The sequence below is a fragment of the Pezoporus flaviventris genome, unplaced genomic scaffold, assembly GCF_033815535.1.
Source record: "Pezoporus flaviventris isolate CSIRO_AGI_PZ_B2104156 unplaced genomic scaffold, CSIRO_AGI_Pfla_v1 ptg000002l, whole genome shotgun sequence".
NCBI lineage: Eukaryota > Metazoa > Chordata > Aves > Psittaciformes > Psittacidae > Pezoporus > Pezoporus flaviventris.
In genome coordinates this window covers 70,047,058-70,064,612 of record NW_026892550.1, presented here as the reverse complement: position 1 = coordinate 70,064,612, position 17,555 = coordinate 70,047,058, and positions in this window count along the sequence as shown.

Here is a 17,555-nt window from a genome sequence, read left to right as displayed (position 1 = left end):
CTTTTGGCTCTTCCAAAGCCATCTAGCCAGCGTCCTGGGCAGCTGGCTCTGCCCCGCTTGAGAGCAGGGTTGGACCAGATGGACCCCAGAGGTTCCTTCCAGCCTCCACCATTCTGAAAATTAGGTGGCAGCTTGAGGCCATGCCTCTGTGCCTTCTGTGCAGGTACCAGGGCTGCAGCCCCTGGGAGCCTGGGAGGCAGGCCAGGGTGGTGCTTTTCCTAAGCTGTGCCGGATAGTGCACCATCGCCTGGGTGCTCCGCTCTGAGCACGGGGGCTTCCTTTGTGGATTATGGAAGAAGGTGTCCACATGACTCTTCCTTTCCTTCCCTCTGTCTCCAGACATGCTGACTCTTGGAGGTGACATCTTGAAGTTTGCTGGTACGTACTTAGGATGATGATGCCCATGGGTATTAATCTGCAGCACGGGACTGCTGTGGCAGCTCTGCTGTCCTCCTTCAGAGGCTCTGTGCAGCACCTTGAGCCATCTTCCTGGCCACTCTCATACGCCTTTGCAGCGCCCTTTCTCCAGGCTTCTCTTCCCACCCTGGGCCTGCAGTTTGGCTTCGGCAAGGGTGGTGGCTCCCCTCCCTCTGCCTCAGCTTGCAGGGCTCTGTGCTGGGGGTGAGGGCAGAGGCAGCACTGAGAGGAGGAGACCTACTAGAAGGTGAAGCCGAAGGCATTTATTGGAGTGCTGGTGAGGGACGGGGGGACGGGGGAATGGAGGGACGGGCTGGTGACAGCACAGCTCAGGCTGCCAGGCCGCAAGAGGAGGAGGAGTCCCAGCGAGTCCAGAGGTCCTCCAGAGGCCTATGGCCTCCCACAAGTCCATCTTTTTCAGCACGTCATCTGGTTTCTGCTGTCCCTGCCATGGAGCGTAGGTCAGGGAGAGTCAGGTCTCAGCAGAGCCTTGACGTTCCCTTGCTTTCCCCAGGGGATGCTGTGCTGCTGCTGTGGAGAGCAAGACCCAGTGAGATGGCCAAGACCATCAGCCTTGTGGTGCACTGTAGCTGGCAGATCCAGAAGAAGTACCGGAGGCATGACATGCTCGTGGGTCAGAAATTCCGACTTAAGATAGGTACAAGTGCTGTGCCAGGTGCAGATCTGTGGCACTCTCCTGTGCTTCACACTGGCAGGGAATGCGGGGATCCCCGCCTGGGGCTAGCGCCAAAGGAAAGCATCTCCTGCAAGCATTCAAGGGGCCACCTGTAGTTGGACACCAGACCACTGGGTTTGTGTGCGTTCACAGTTAGAATTAAACCTGGCAAGGGATCTGAAAGATAACAGGAAGAGCTTCTATAGGTATGTAGCAAATAAAAAGACAGACTAGGGCAACATGGGCCCTCTCCAGAAGCTATCAGGAGAACTGGCTACCCTGGATTTGGAGAAGGCTGAGGTTCTTAATGACTTCTTTGCCTCAGCCGTCACTGGCAAATGCTCTGAGCACACCACCCAAGTCCTGGAAGGCAGATGCAGGGACTGTGAGAATGAAGACCTTCGGCCCACTGTAGGAGGGGATCTGGTTCAAGATCATCCTAAGAACCTGAATGTGCACAAACCCATGGGAACTGATGCAGTCCGTCTGCGGTTCCTGAAGGAGCTGGTGAATGAAGTTGCAACTGTCCATCATATTTGAAAAATCATGGCAGTCATGTCAAGTTCCTGACGACTGGAAAAAGGGAAATATAACCCCCATTTTCAAGAAGGGGAAAATGGATGACCCAGGGAACTACAGACCAGTCAGTCTCACCTCTGTGCCTGGCAAAATCTTGGAGCAGATTCTCCTGGAAGGCATGCTAAGGCACATGAAAAACAACAAGGTGCTTGGTGACAGCCAGCATGGCTTCACTAAGGGGAAATCCTGCCTGACCAATTTGGCGGCCTTTTGGGTGACATGGTCTAGTGCGAGATGGCAGTGGGGTTGGATCTAGGTGATCTTAAGGTCCTTTCCAGCCCTCACTGTTCTATGGTTTTATGATTCTGTGAAGCTCAAAGGAAGAGCAGGTGTCAGGTTGAATACTGGGGTCTTTGAGCATCTGCTGTCGGCCAGATGCCTGCAGGAGGAACTTATCCCTTCATTTTTCAGGTGGAGGCAGCTTTGCATCCTTTTCCGTGTTGGATTCTCCCCTGCCTTTCACAAAGAGCAAAGGAGAGCTGCATTGCTTAAGGCTGTGAGAAGGGTTTTGCAGGCTGCAGTTTTTCTTGAGCAGACAGCTACAACCCGCCTGCATGTAAAGGGGGTGGGCGGTGATCAGGGGCTTGGTTTGCTGGGTTTCTGGGGCAGGTTAAGACAGCCAGCACTCTCAACACAGTGTCACTGTCCACTTGGTTTGTCTATTTCTTAACACCCATTTAAGGGTCCTGTGTCAGTAGCCCCTCGAGAAGGATGGAGGATGCCCTCCCCCTCCATAATGACCATCTCCCCACTGGGGTTCAGATTGGCTTCTGAACAGCTGAAATGCTGGAGGCTGTAGAGCTCTGCTTCTCCCTCTCTCTCTCCCAGGGATCTCTGCAGGGAATATGCACCACCTGAGGTTTGGAGACGAGAGGCAGCAGTACTTCTGTGTCATTGGCAAGGCCCTGGAGGATGTCTGTGAGGCCGAAAAGCTTGCGGAAGCAGGTGAAATTGTCCTCTCAGCCTCCTGCTGGGAGCTATGTGAGAAGCACAGGCTCAGAACCAGCCATATTGCGGGCAAAACAGCTGTGAAGGTAGGTGGATGGGACAGCATCTAGAGCCATTCTGAGGACCTGGACCTGAAGGAGGGAGGCCTCAGAAAGCTGAAGAGCTGAATGTGGAGAGAGTTGTAGCTCTGAAAGGGGAGAGCAGCTGATGCTCTTGTCCTTTTATGTTAGGAGTAACTCTGGGCTGGGCTTGCTTGGTTTGAGGGGTCAGGAGGCACTGGAAGAGTTTTGGCCCCACCAGCAGTGTCCTCCGTGGGTCACGGAGCTGTTGACAGCTGGGGGATGCTTGGAAGACGTCTGCTCAGCTCCAGGGTTTCTGAGGAAGCACTGCTGTCCTGTCCAGCCAGATAGGCTTCTTCTCCCCTTTTCTGGACAGTGACAGTGGAGGGCAGGATCTGTCCCCTGGGACTCCTGGAGAAGCCAGTGTCAAGTGCTTTCCTTCTGTGTACCTTCAGGTTACGGGCATGAACCAGATGTCTCTGTCGGAATGCCAAAATGTTTTAGACAAGCTTCCACAGAAGGAGAAGTGCTGCTTCACGGAAAACGAATGTGAGTGCCAGATTCACCTTGTTTTGGTTTTGCTTGGAAACGTGGGGCCTGGCTGCTGCAGGGGTCAGGGATGAACTACCGCTCCCCTCTTCCCCTCTCAGTTAGCAGTCATGCTTTTGGCCCTCTTGTGCATCAGCTGGGGCAGTTGCTGCTGCTGCCATCTCCTTCCAGGGGACAGCTCTGCCCTAAGCACCTGCAGGTGGCAACACAAGCAAACGCAGGAGTCTCTCCCCTGTTGCCAGTGCTAGCCCCTGCTTTCCAACAGCTCGTAGTCCCATCTTCCCACAGCAACCATGTGTGTTTCCTCTCCGCAGATGCTGTCAGGCCTGCTCTTTTCTTGAACCCTGATACTGATGTGGGAGACATACTTAGTTACATCCCAAAAGCTGTTCTCAGGAAGGTACGCCTGGGCCGTTGCTGCTGGGGCTGCTTTTTTTGCAGGGCAGAAGAAGTGGTGCATTCAGAGAGGGAGTTTCCATGAGAGCAAGCCAAACAAAGAAAATGCATCCCGAGATGACAATGTGGGCAAATTGGGCCAAGGGGCACAGGTGCTGCACCACTGGATGAGTTGTCCTCAGAGAGATGGGTGGTGGGGCAGACATTTGCATCTCTTGTCTTTTCTGTGGGTATGGCTCTTCATGTTCTGTGGACGTGATGGCAGGATAGAGGGGAGAATCCACTGAAGCCCCATGAGCATCGCTCAGTGTCACCACTCATGTCCGTAACTGTCCCAAGATGGGGTGTTACCGGAGCGCCCTTCTCGCCTTTGTCATTTGTGTTCTGATTTGGTATCTGACTGCTGCAAGCTGGGCAGCCTGCCGACCATTTAAACCGAGAGGAGGATCTTCTCTTCCCCTACTAGTACCTGCTATTGCCAGGACACCAGCTCTCCCTTTGTACCTGGCGTGGGCAGCCCCTGGGAGAGCAGGCTTGTGAAGCCGTCATGCTCTTGTCTTCCAGCTTGAAGACAGAGTGCCGCAGGACTTCCTCTGTGAGCTACGGCCAGTCACCATCCTCTTCCTCCACCTGAATTTTGATACAAAGGACATAGTATCTTTCCGCAGTGTCCTCAGTGAAGTCAGCAGCCTGATGCAGGAAATCGTCTGTCCTCACAAGGGTGAAGTGAACAAAGTCTTCCTGTTTGACAAAGTGAGTGTGAGGTGGAATCATCTCCCCCCAACCCAAGAGGGTGGATACTGAGCAAGAGGGGAAGGTTCCTTCTTAGGCATTGTGGCAAGATGTGCTGCATCTGTCCTTGGCAGGGCTGTACATTCCTTTGTGTGTTCGGACTCCCTGGAGTAAAGCTGGCCCATGAGAGCATTCATGCCTTGCAGAGTGCTTTTCAGATCTTCAACTCGTGCTCCAAGATCATTGCAAAAACAGGGTGAGTGTCTGGTGGGGCTGAGGGAGCGCATGCTGCCTGGGCCAGCGTAAAGCAGAGGAAGAAAGAGTGTTGCGTCTAGCTTACCCTCCCCTGTCCTCCCTTCCTTGGCAGGAAGGAAACAGTGCCCTGAGAGGTGGCAGGCAACCCCTGGGCTTATCCCTGGGCAGCCAGGCAGAGTGTCTCCAAGCACACCCTGCTAGCCACCATGCTGGAATGAGCCCTAGTGAAGGCGAGAGGCTCCTTGGTGCCAGAAGCAGCACCTTCTGGGTGACTGGCCTGTGAACAGTGATGGGGCCTAGACACCTGATCTTACATTGCTGTCATCACAGGCAGTGACGCTGTGGCACCTTCTTCCCTCCCTCTTTTCCCACTGGTCACAGGTCACAGCTCAGGGAAGGGGGTCTCAGGAGAAGTGCCCAAAAGTTCCTGCCTGTGCTCTAAGCCCTGTTCCTTGTCCTTGCCGCCTGGGTCCTTTACAGCCCTGAGCTCTCTGTACCCCGAACCCCAGGCTGGCAGGGCAGGATGGCCAGTGGCCCAGGCTAGTGCTGAGGGGAGATGCGGGAAGAGATGAAGCTGGGTGGGCAGGACTGCACCTGGAGCGCTTCTGAAGCCGTGTTGTTTCCCTGTGTGCCAGGACAGTGTCTGTGTCTGTTACCAGTGGGATGGCGTTCTGTGGCCTCATTGGCCACCCTCTGAGGCACGAGTACACAGGTACAAGCACGTGTGTGCTGTGTGGGAAACTGGCGTGAGCTGTTGGGAAGAGGAAGACAGGCTGGGGAGAGTGCCTGTCCAACAACCAGCCAGGAATGGCCCAGGCAGCACCAGTCCTGGGCTGGGGTGGGACACTGGGCTCCACAGCTGGTTGTTCCCCTGGGATCTGCTTAACCCACTGTGGGGCTGCGGGTGTCGGATGTAGGGCAGCCGTTGGTCTGGAAGGGCACTGTGGAGCTGGTGGCACAGGTACATCACTGTGTGCTCTTTCTTCATCTCTCTGGCAGTCATTGGCCAGAAGGTGAACTTGGCAGCCCGGATGATGATGAGCTACTCTGGGCTGGTGACCTGTGATACCACAACCTGTGCCAGCTCTGGGCTGCCCTCTTGCTACTTCAAGGAGCTGCCGGAGAGAAAGATGAAAGGCTTCAAACATCCTGTCACTGTCTATCAATATGTGGGGATCACCACCAACAGGTGAGTGTCCTCTTGAGAAGTCTGGATGAGGGGATGGTGGCATCAAGGGTCCAGCTTGGCCAGCATAGAGGAGTTCTGCAGAGAGAGCAGAAGCCGCTCTCCATTCACTGTGGATGAGACGGTCAGAAGCCCTGGTGTAGGAGGCTTTTTACCTCTCTTCCCTGCTGTTTCCTCTTGCTGGGAGAGTGGGAGTGAAACCACAGGAATGGGGAAGGTTTTGTTTTGGTAGACACAACCTGGCTTTCAGGCTCTGTCCAAATGGCTTTCAAACTGTGCTTTCCGTGCTGTGCTCGCTCTACCACATGCCCTGGTAATGCTGACCCAAGAAGGTTTTGTCCTAGCTGCTCTTGAGTGGGAAGCTTTGGGCCAGTCTGGTTCCCATGGATAAAGGTGGACCCTCAGGACATTCTTCATCATGTCTTCCTCCTCAAACCTGGGCTCTTCCTCTGGGCCAGGATTTGACCTTCTTTTTGGATGATGGTTTGAATGTTAGTCTCTGAAAATACAGGAAGACTTAAGCCAGAGGTGCCAGGTGCTTGGAATCCCAGCCCATTGGGTCCTTGTTTCCAAGACTCTCGGTTTTTCCTAGCCAACGCAGTAAAGATATCTGCTAACCAGCAGCTCACTCTTGCTTCTTTCACATGTCTCTGGGTCTGGCCTCTGTTGACGGACTCTCAATATATTCTCTTGTCCTGGTGTGGCTGTTGGGTTTCTTAATGCTTAAAGCTCTCTCAGCATGCCAGCTTGAACTTTGGTGGGGGGGAGCATGCAGGGGATAACATGCTGCTCGAAAGAAAAACAGGTACCCTGAGGAGCACATCCAGCCCCTCCATGCCAGGCTGCTTCTTGATGTCCCTTGGCTTCTAACCAGCTAACTGACTTGTACTTTCTTTTTCCCCTGCTCCTAGCATATTTGGCATGGCTCTTGCCATGAAGATGCCAGAGAACGCCTCCTTGCTGGGTATGTGGAGAATGCCTTGCTCTTCTGAACCCCAGTTTCTTCCCCTCAGTAACATGTATTGGGAACGGAAAAGGTTTTGCTGGGGATAATGTTGCCTGCAGAGGCCCTGAGGAAGTGCTGGCTCTCTCAGTGCCTACTTAGTTGATATCTTTGGGGTGGGAAGCAGGGTGAGGCGCTCGGTGATCCCAGGCAGGCTCCAGACCTGATAGGAAGGTTTGTTTCAAGCTGCTCACACCCTGGGGGCTAAACCAGTCCCACATCCTTGGGATCAGGAAAGAGATTTCCTTCTGCTAGACTGATGGGGAGTTTTGGTGGTTGGTTCTCCCCCTTGTACTCCTCAGAGGTGCTTTCTTGGCAGCATCTGCTTGTAAACATGGAAAAGTCAAGCATCATGGACGCCTTTAATCACTCAGTGTCTTGCTGGATGTTTTGGGCCCTGTCATGGGTTAACCCCGGTAGGGAACTCAGCCCCACACGGCTGCTCACTCCCCACAGTGGGATGGGGAAGAGAATTGGAAGGGTAAAAGTGAGCCCACTGGATACGGACAGCTTAATAGGTAAAGCAGCTGCTGTGCATCCATGACAGGCAAAATCAGGCATTCTTTCACTGCCTCCTGGTGGCAGGCAGGTGTCCAGCCATTCCCAGGAAAGCAGAGCTTCAACATGTGTATCAAGGACTTGGGAAGACAAACACAGGAACTCGTAATGTGCCCCCTTCCTCCTCCTTTTCCCCAGCTTTTCTTGCGAAGCACTCATCATATGCAATGAAATAAGCCAGCTGGGGTCTGCTGTTGCAGCTGTGCCCCATCCCAACTTCTTGTGCACCCCCAGCCTGCTTTTGCTGGCAGGGTGGCATGAGAAATAGAAAATGCCTTGATGCTGTGCAAGCCCTCTTCAGCAAGAACTAAAACACGGTTGTGTATCAACACTGATGTGCTCTGTGGCCAGTCGTACAGCCAGGAGAAGATGTTCTAAGTCTGTTTGGGACACAGCTGCCTGAAGCAACTCAGATCATCCCTTCCAGCCTTGTACTGGATCCCTGAGGGGGGATTTGCATGGGGCTGTCTGAATCTCTGTGGGACAGGGCATCCGCTACCACTCTGAGGAAGGCAGAGGTGCAAAAGCTGGGACAAGAGGGTTGGAAGGCAGCAGGGGTATCGTAGGCTGCCAGATGTGGTAGTGGGAGGGAAGCTGTGGTGGAGGGTACCAGCCAAAGGGACGGCTCTTTGCTTTCTAGCATGCCCCAGCAGCTCATTTTCTTGTTTGTCTTCACAGGTCGGAAGAAGGAGATTGACCTCTTTGTCAACTGCTTGGAAGCCTCTAACCGTTTTGGACAAAGACACATACTGGCATTTGAGGGCGCAAGGGGCGCTGGGAAGAGCCAATTACTTAATCACCTGTCCCAGTTAGGCCAGTCTGCTGGCTGCAGGTACAGGGTTTTGTCCTGTAGTTTTGGGACACTGCTTCTTTCCATCCCTGAGAGCCATGGAACACTCCAGCCCCTTGGCCAGTGTGCCTTGGCCTTGGACTGAAGCCTCCTCAAAAAGCCTCATGGAGGCATTCCATAGTTATCTCCTGCGTGCTCTGCTCCTACCCCTGTCTCTTTGGGGTGTTGGAGGTGCTTCTTGACCTGTGGTGTTTCCTCCTTCACAAATAGAAGGAAAAAGCCCAAACTCGGTGCTTTGCATTGGATTCCAGATGCAACATATAGCAGGGTGGCCTGTCTCAGAAGCCCTGCTTGCCCCCTGACTGTTTCCCAGAAGGAATACTGGGCCAGAAAAGCCTCTCTGTGGCTGAGAGGCAGACTGCTAAGGTCTGGAGCCCAAAGGCAAACTCCACTTGCTCCATGATCACCTCTTAGCTCTGCAAGTCCCTCTGCAGTAGGGAGGTAGGGAGACATGGACCAGCGCTGCAGAAACCAGAAGGGGTCTGGACCTAGCTCTCCCAGTGGCTTGGCAGCAACTGCCTCTCTGTGCCCTTTCTCTTACAAGGAGTGAAACTCCCGGTACCACTTTGAAGTGGGAGGCTGAAGAGTTCCCCCTAAAGGCAACTCCAGCTCTTTTGTCTTAGAAGACTTGGGCCGTTGGGGATCTCAGTGCCTTTTGCTTTTGCATGGCAGGGTATTTGGCATGGAACTGCTAGAGGTCAACGTGAGGCAGTCCTTCTCTGCCATGCGTATTCTGATGGCCAGGGTGATGGGCCTCCATGAGTGTGAATCGTGCAGTGCCAGGGAGCACGTGCTACGGACAAATCTCAACGGGATAATCGAAGAGAGCAACTACTGCCTCCTCAATGACATCTTCCTTGTCAAGGTGAGAGCGAGAGGCCTCTCTGACCCTGGAGAAGGCTTTCTCCTGAGCCCTTCTGGTTCTTCAGCAGTCTTCTAAGGCTGCTGGAGTGCCTTAGCTCAGGGGGAGGGATTGCAGGGGGTCACAGCACATGTTTCCCATTCCTGGCCCCGGGGGCTGCCTGTATGTGGTGACTTAATGTCCCGCGCTGCATCTGGCAGTGCCTGGTGCCTTGTTCGGCATTCTGGAAGCAGCACTGGAATGAGGCTGGGTCTGACCTTGTGCTGAGGTCATTGCTGTGTGAGTGGTCTGCTCCAGCCAGCCCAAGATCCCACAGTCAGAGAACCAGCTCTTCAGCCCACCGCCAAGATGCAGCTCTGCCTGAGCCTCTGCTTTAGGCTCTAGTTGAAGTCCCACTGTGGCCTCTTGCACCCGTGCTGGGGAGAGGGAAGGTGCTGAGGCAGAGCAGGGAGGGTTTGCTCTGCCATCTTGCTTGGTGGGTAGGTGTAGCGAGCCCTGGAGACATGTTTCTCCCTGACTTTGCTTTTCTGTCTAGTTTCCCATTTCAGACAAGGTTCGCCAAATGCATGAAATGCAAAGGAAAGAGGAATTGCATTCAACCTGGGCAAAAGTGCTAGAGAAGGTGAGCATTTCTCCTTTTCTCCTTCTGGGTCAGAGGAGGAAAACAACCCTGCTGGCTCTGGGCTCTGCGCCACAGCAGTGTGAGTGGGTGGGAGGACCTGGTCCTTGCCCTCTAGGGCCTGAGAAACCCCCCATGTTCTCTCCATAGCCCGACAAGCATACTAGTAACTTTCCTCCCTTAAAGCGTTCCCTGGAGGAGAGAGAATTCTGCGTTCCCTTGCCCAAGCTCCCTCCTTCTGCAGGGCAGGTGATGTTAAGCATGACCTGAAAATCTCAAAGAAATTAGGCATTGGGAAGCTTCCAAGCACGGAGTTGGTTGGGGTGAGACTTGAGAGCATCCTCTCAAGAGACAGAGGCAAAATCTCCTTCCCTGTAAGACACTTGAGAATCCACTGGATTCCCCTCAGAACAACTCTTTTTTTTCCAGACCATTGACAGAAATGCCATATTTGTCATCGACAATGCCCATTTCATTGACCCCGCCTCCTGGAGTATCATGGCACCTCTGCTCTGGAACATCTCTGTCTTCATGGTCATGAGCTTATGTCCCGGCTTTGCAAGAACCGAGAGCTTTCACAAAGCCACAGCAAACAACCTGATGTCCCATAAAATCATCTGCTTTCAACTAGAGAAGCTGAAACCTTCAGCTGTGGTGCAGAAGCTCTGCCAGGACCTTGGAGTGGTCAGCATCCCTAGGGCTTTAGTGAGGTAAGTTGGAGCAGGGGAGCTCCCTGGACACGAAGCATAGGAGCTGCCAACCCTTTGCTGTTTCACAAGGAGGAAGGGAGGAAGACCCCCAAGGCCAAGCATATCTGGGGTGTGAAAAGGGCTTGGTCTAAGTGGCCAGGCTGTGTGGCAGATTCCCTGGGGCAGAGGTCTGCCCTGCTGCCAGAGAGCACCTAAGCTCCTGAGGAGAGGAAAGGCAGGGCTTGCTGCTCTGTGCTTTGGGCACTGTCTGCAAGTCTTTCCCCAGGGACTTCAGCAAAGGCTGGAGGTTCAGGGGGGCCAAAAACCACATGCCAGCAGGAGGACCTCCCTTTCAGAAGTGAGGTGTAGCTGTGACAAAGATGCTGGCTCCCCAGCTATGCCTGAGTGGCTTGCTACCCACCTCAACTGTTTTTCCTTTTAGGGTGGCGAGTCACTGGAACATGTTGTCCAAAGATGTGGTGAATGCTCCACCCCTGGGAGGGTTCAAGGTCGGGTTGGACAGAGCCTTGGGCGACATGGTCTAGTGTGAGGTGTCCTTGCCCATGGGAGGGGGTTGGAACTAGATGATCCTAAGGTCCTTTCCAAACCAACCCATTCTATGATTCTACTTCTCTTGTGCTGATCACTGCTGGATCTGTTCCTGCCCAGGTTCCTGGTCCAAAGAAGCTTGGGGATCCCGTATTACTTGGAGGAGCTGGTGCACTTCCTTCGTTGCAACGACATGCTCTTGTTCCGCACCAAGAAGTGGGGTGAAAAAGCAGAGGACAGCTGGGAGAACCTGAACAGTAAGAACCTTTGCCACTGACTAATGAGTTGCTGTGTTGCATTCCCTACAGCACAAACTTGCCCCTTCATTGCCCCATGGATTAGGGGCAGAGTAAGATCTTGCAGCAGATCATGCAGAACTTGGCCTGGCAGAGGCACGGGCTTCTGTGTGCCTTGTTGTCAGGACAGCCAAAGCAGTGGCTCACAAGTTGTGGCTTGGAGGGGCCTCAGTTCTTGGGGCTAAACCTCAGGGGAAATGGTTCTGGACCACGTAGGTTGTGGTCGTGAGACGTTCTCATGAGCACAGAACTTATGTTGGCCAAATGCTAGCTTAACTGAGAACAAACTCCAGCTTGAGGTGAGGGCCAGGAGCGGGAAACTTCCAGTGAAAACTATTTTGCTCTGCTTAGAGAGCATGTTCAGCACCCGCAGGTCAGTGCACCTGTACTGTGTGGTGTGAAGGGGCCTTGGACTATTTCAGGTGAACTTGGAAACATTTTCAGGCTGCAGGTCACTTTGCAAATTGCCTCATTCCTTCTCTCTTGCTCCACCTAGCTTTTGCAGTCTTGGAGTCATCCCTCACAGCAAGCTCAAGGTCCAGAGCAGGGGCTGCGGCCATGATCTGCATTGTAAGGCCAGGCGTGAACCTGGACAGCACCATGCTGCCCAGTAACTTGAAAGGTGAGGGGCAGAGAGCCACTCTGCTGGCTCTTGGCTGTGCCGCAGGGGCTGGAGGGAGGCTGGGCATCACTGTGCTGCAGAGTCACCCTCTCAGCTTTGGGGCTGTCCTTGGAAAAGGTGGCTCTGCTCCAACCAGCAACAGTCCTGGCATTGTGGGCAACCATTTTTCCTTCCTGTGTGTGGAGCAGCTTGAGCCTGCTGGTTGCTTTCCAGCAGCAGGTAGAAGAGGAGAAGTTGTTGATGCAACACTAAAATGACTCCCTTTTCTCACAGAAGCAAATCTTCTACTGGGACAAAAATTTGACTTGCCTCTGACTCACCTTTGAACACAGCTTCTATCTTGCTACTTTCTTTTTGAGTTCCCCAGCTAACAGTGGTTTCATGGCATGTTGTGGTGGTTTAAGCCCAGCCACGCATCTCACACTGTCACTCCCCCCCACCCCCCCACCCCCCCTCCCGGAGGGATGGGGAGGAGAATGGAAAGAATGTAACTCCAATGGGTTGAGATAAGAACAGTTCAGTAACTAAGGTATAACACAAACCACTACTGCTACCACCAATAATAATAATGATAAGGGAAATAACAAGGGAAGAGAATACAACCGCTCACCACCTGCCAACCGATACCCAGTCCGACCAAGCAGTGATCTAACCCTTCCTGGTAACTGCCCCCAGTTTACATCCTGGGCATGATGTGCTGTGGTATGGAATACCTCTTTGGCTAGTCTGGGTCAGCTGTCCTGTCTCTGCTTCCTCCTGGCTTCCCCTCCTCCCTGGCAGAGCATGAGACTCAGAAGATCCTTGGTCAGACTAAACATTACTTAGCAACAACTAAAAACATCGGTGTTACAAGCGTTGTTCCGAGGCTAAAGTCAAAAACACAGCAGTGCACCAGCTACTAAGAAGGAGAAAAATGACTGCTACTGCTGAACCCAAGACACACGTAATTAAAAAAAATAAACCACTTTCCTGTGGATTTTCATGGAAGTTCACCTGTAGCCAGGGGAACTGTCAATGACTGTTGAATGTCCCTCCTGTCTGTCAGTAGCCATTTGTATGAACCTTGAAGAAACATTCCTGCTCTTAAGTTGTTTTGCCCAAAGCAACCCAAGAAGAAAAGTCAAAGAAAAGAAGAGTAAGGTCTGGCTGAGTTGAGACAACCTTTCTCGGGAGCTCTGAGTTCACCTCTGAGGTGGTGAAAGTTGTCTGTTCCCTGCTTGCAGGGCTGGCAAAAACCTAGTCCAGGTTTGGCAGGGCACATTGTGGGACGCATGTACCTGCTGGATCCTGCCCTATCCCAGTGGGGGAGTGTGTCTGTTGAGTGTCTCACTTTTTCCCAGGCCCTGTGAACTGCAAATCCAGTAGGAGCGGAGCCATTGTGCAGACACCTGTCCTGGGCTGCAATTGCCCAGAAGTGGCCAGTGTAGGGCCAAAGCCTATCCTGTTCATGCGTCGAATCTTTGCAGTGCCTCCAGCCTCAGTGTGGGGAAGAGGTAGGACTGAGACGTGTGGCTTCTCCTTGACAGAGATTGTGCTGGCTCAGCTGGACGAGATCACCCCACTGGAGCAGACTGTTTTGAAGTTTGCAGCCATCATCGGGCCGGTGTTCACTACCCAGCTGCTGTCATACATTCTTCCGATTAGAATGAGGCACAAGATGACTACCTTGTTGGACAGTCTAGTGAGTGACAACATCCTCAAGTGGACGGAGAGCACTGAGGAGCCAGAAGACGTCCAAGATCCTAGCAAGGAGCCAGCCACCCCTCCGCAGGCAGAGATTGGTAAGTGGTAGCAGTGGGGTGGACAAGGAGCTCCCAGATGGGCTCCTAAGGGCGTGGCGTGATTCCCTTCCTGTGAGGGCTGGCATGGCTGTTGGGGATGGGTTTGTCAAAGCTGTTACAAGTCAGTCTGAAAGCACACTAGGTTTGCACTGGAGGGAAGTTCCCACCAGCTGTCCCAAATGCCTCTGCTCCCCTGAATCCAAGTGCTGCTCGTAGCGCAGGCATGGGACGAGTGGAATCCCTGACATCCTCTCCCAGCCACCTGCAGCATCCAGACAAAAGATGCCCTCCAGAATGGCCCAGGGTCTTCAGCAAGCTTTTATTGGGCTTTGATTACCCTGTGATGCAGGGTTCCTGCTCAGGAGGCTGGTGGCTGCCATGCCAAGAGCGGGGAGAAAGTGCTGGCTGGGGCTTGCTTTGGCTGGCAACAACATCCCCAGCTCCTGCCTGGACCAGTGCAGCTGAGAACTGCATCCCCAAGGCTGTGCTAGCATCAGCCCTTTCACCCCATGCTGCAGGGCTTGGCGTGCAGCAGCACTGTTGCTATTCAGGATGTGCACCGAGGCATGACTGGCTCCCCATCTGGCCACAGCTTGGGCTCATACAAAGGCCCTTTGCCTTGCAGGTGTGGAGACCTCCCCCCCAAGCAAGCAGAGTGTGGGGTGTCCATTTGGTGTGCTGATGTTCCATAAGCCGCTGCTGCGGGAGGCTGCCTACGAGCTGTGGGTCCAGAAACAGCGGGTCACCCTGCACTCCAAGTGTGCTGCCTTCCTGGAGCGGTATGCACACAAATGCCAGAGCTGCGGCCAAGGGGACTTTATTGTCTTCCACCGCTTCGCTGTCAGCAGCACCCAGGACAAAGGGAGCTGTAAGGACTTTGATGATGGGGATGACCCACACACCTGGAAGGCCTTGGTGCTGGCTGGAAAACAGCTGAAGAAGGAGAGGTTTTACATCTCTGCAGGTATGCTGTGCACCATGCTCTGTAATTTGGGCCCTCCGGGAGCCCAGGGATTGGTGCTGGGGGTCGAGTGGGAGTAGATCTGCTAGGAACGAGCCCAGCAGGAGTGGACACCCACTGCAGACTTTCCTCAGTGTGTTAGCACCTTGCAAGGATCCTTGCAGGCCTACTGGGAGAGGGAGAGCAACTCTTATCCCAGGATACATGTGGGAGGTGTCCCTGGTTTTCTTTCAAGGTATTACAGATACTCAGGAGGAGCAGGAGCAGCAGCAGCAGCAAGCTTTTGTGGAAGAGGATTTTGGGTGAGCAGACAAGGTTCTGATTCTTTTTGAAGCGAGTGAGTTCAGGGTGTGCAGAGGAGACAAAGAAAATGCTGGCTTTTGGCTGTCAGCTGTGACTCTAGCTTAGCGAAGAGCCTTTCCGTGGGGTGGGAGCTGAGAGGAGATGGCTGTGGAGATGAGTGAGTGCTTAAGGACGCCCACGGCTCAGTGTCAAAGAAGCCCTCGCTTTCCAGTTCCTGCAGAGTAGTACTGCAAAATCTACAGGGAAAAAGCCACCACAAGGGCTCAGGTGGTTTGCCTGTGGGAGGTGACAGAAAGCCTAGCTTCTTCCTTACTCCCTCCTCCCAAAGGACTTGTATGACTAGTACCTGTCTGTGGCTTCCTGCTCTGCTTTGCACAAAGGGCTTTTGATGTTGTCTCTGGGAAGGAAGACCACTCTAGATGATACCCTTGTATTCTTTGCTCTCTTCTTCCCCTGGGCACTGTCCTCTGGGTAGTGCGACTGACAGAGAGGACAACAATGCGCTCTCATGTGACTGCAAAGGCATCGTGGAGTCAGTGCTTGTGCCATTGGTTCACCACTACACAACACTGGGCAATGCTGCCAGAGCCTTTTACTATCTTCTGGAGACTGCAGCTGCCTACCTGCATGTCTCCAACTACTACATGGTGAGTCGCCCTGCTTGCAGTGTGTCCTGCCTGGCTCTGGGAAGGACAAGTTTGCGTTGCACTAGGACACGACTTTGTGGGTCCTTGGAAGGAAGATGTTGAGCTCTGAGCCTCACTTCTTCCTTTGGTTTGCCTCTTGTGTGGGAAGAGGCATTGGGTGCTGTGCCCTTAGCATGAGGGGCATTAGCAGGGAGGAGGCCTGAACGATCAGTGGTGCCTGTGCTCTGAGGCACACAGTCAAAAACATGACTGTTTGTGCAGGTATCACCAGGGGAAGAAACAGACCCTCTGAAGACAGATGCCAGAGGCAATGGGGGAGGACAAGGGTAGCCATGGGCTCTGCACTAATCTCACCTGCTCTCCGTGTGCTTTCACAAAGGCCCTCAGGAAGCTGAGCGAAGCAGATATCCTGAGGAACTCTCTAAAGAGTAAAGCGAATGTGATATCCCGCTTTGAAGATGCCACCTTCTTCAGCCTCAAAGGGGAGGTAAAGGCGCGGTCTGGAGGGATCTCCTGAGTGATGGAGCTGGATGCCTTCCCCAGATGCAGTGGACAGGAGAGCTCTGGCTTCTCTGGCCACTGGCAGATCCCTGCAGTCTCTTGGGCATCTAGTCCACATTGCGATGTTTCCCTTTTCCTGTGCAGGTCTGCTATGGTGTGGGACGCACAGAGCTGGCAAAGAAAATGATCAGAAAGGCTTTGAGCCTGCTTGGAAGGCCATTTCCCCGGAACCGCGCTGAAGACTTTGTCAGGTCGCAGGTTGAAAAATTGCAGTGTGCCGCTTATGTTGCCAGAAGAGCATCTTCCCTTCCACAGAAGGCCCAGTAAGAAACACGACCAAGAACCCGGGGGAGAAAGAGTTATTTCCTACCTGGTCACAGGCATATGGGCACAGACCTGACGAGGCTTGAGGCCACACAGAGCAATGTGAGGGTAGAACAGGGAACGATAAAGTTCCTCTCTCCCTCCCTCCCTCTGAGGCCCTTGGAACAAAGCATACCTTAGGGTATCAAAGCAGCTTGCAGCCAGGGATGTGTCTGCTGGCACGAGTTGTGGCAGTGGATTGGTGCTGGCTGGGAAGAGAGAGCTGTACTGAAAAGGGGTGGGGGGGCTGGAGGCAGGACCAGGGCATGGAGAAGGAGCAGTAAGAGGAGCTTGGCCCCCCTGGTGCTGTCAGGCCAACATCCTCTCTAGCGGCCAGCTTCCCACTGTGGTACTTGTTGTTTGCCCCTTTCCCTTCTGGCAGCTCCCCCTCCATCAGCTCTATTTCCTCCAAGGAAGTGTAACGGTCTTGTCTGGCACCCGTTTTGCCCCCTGGCCCTGTCTGACCCAGCTCATAGGCTCTAGCCTGTAGAGCTAAAGCCTCTGGGCCTAGCAGTTTCTCTTGCTTGGCAGGAAGAAGAAGCTCGCCTGGCTGCTGCGGCAGAGCCGCTGTCTTTCCTTACTGGAGCACCTCTTCAGGCTGGAGGGCACTTCTGCTGGATGGAGGCTGTCCTGCCTGGCAGCGCGCATGAGGGCCAGCACAGACAGGGCAGTGGACTTGTATCTGTCAGCAGCCTGCACGAGCTATGATGCTGGCTTGGAAATGATCATATAGTTCATTACCACCATCTATCTTACATTTGGAGAAAGACGGTACTCTCCAAATATTTGTAGTACCGTAAGAAGCAATACATACAAATTATTAAATATTCATGTGTCCCTTCGCATTCAGATTAAATCCTTTTATTGTTACAGGATCTGTAAATATCTCCCAGGACACAGAAGGGAAAGGACAGGAGAAGCAGGCAGTTACTTGGGAGTATTTGCTGGGCTTGGTTGGTTTTTGTTGCGTCCCTAATGAAGAGTCCATCCCCAGCATCCCTATAGCCCCCGTTCAGATACTGGAAGGCTGCTATGAGGTCTCCACGCAGCCTTCTCTTCTCCAGGCTGAACAGCCCCAACTTTCTCAGCCTGTCTTCATACGGGAGGTGCTCCAGTCCCCTGATCATCCTCGTGGCCCTCCTCTGGACTTGTTC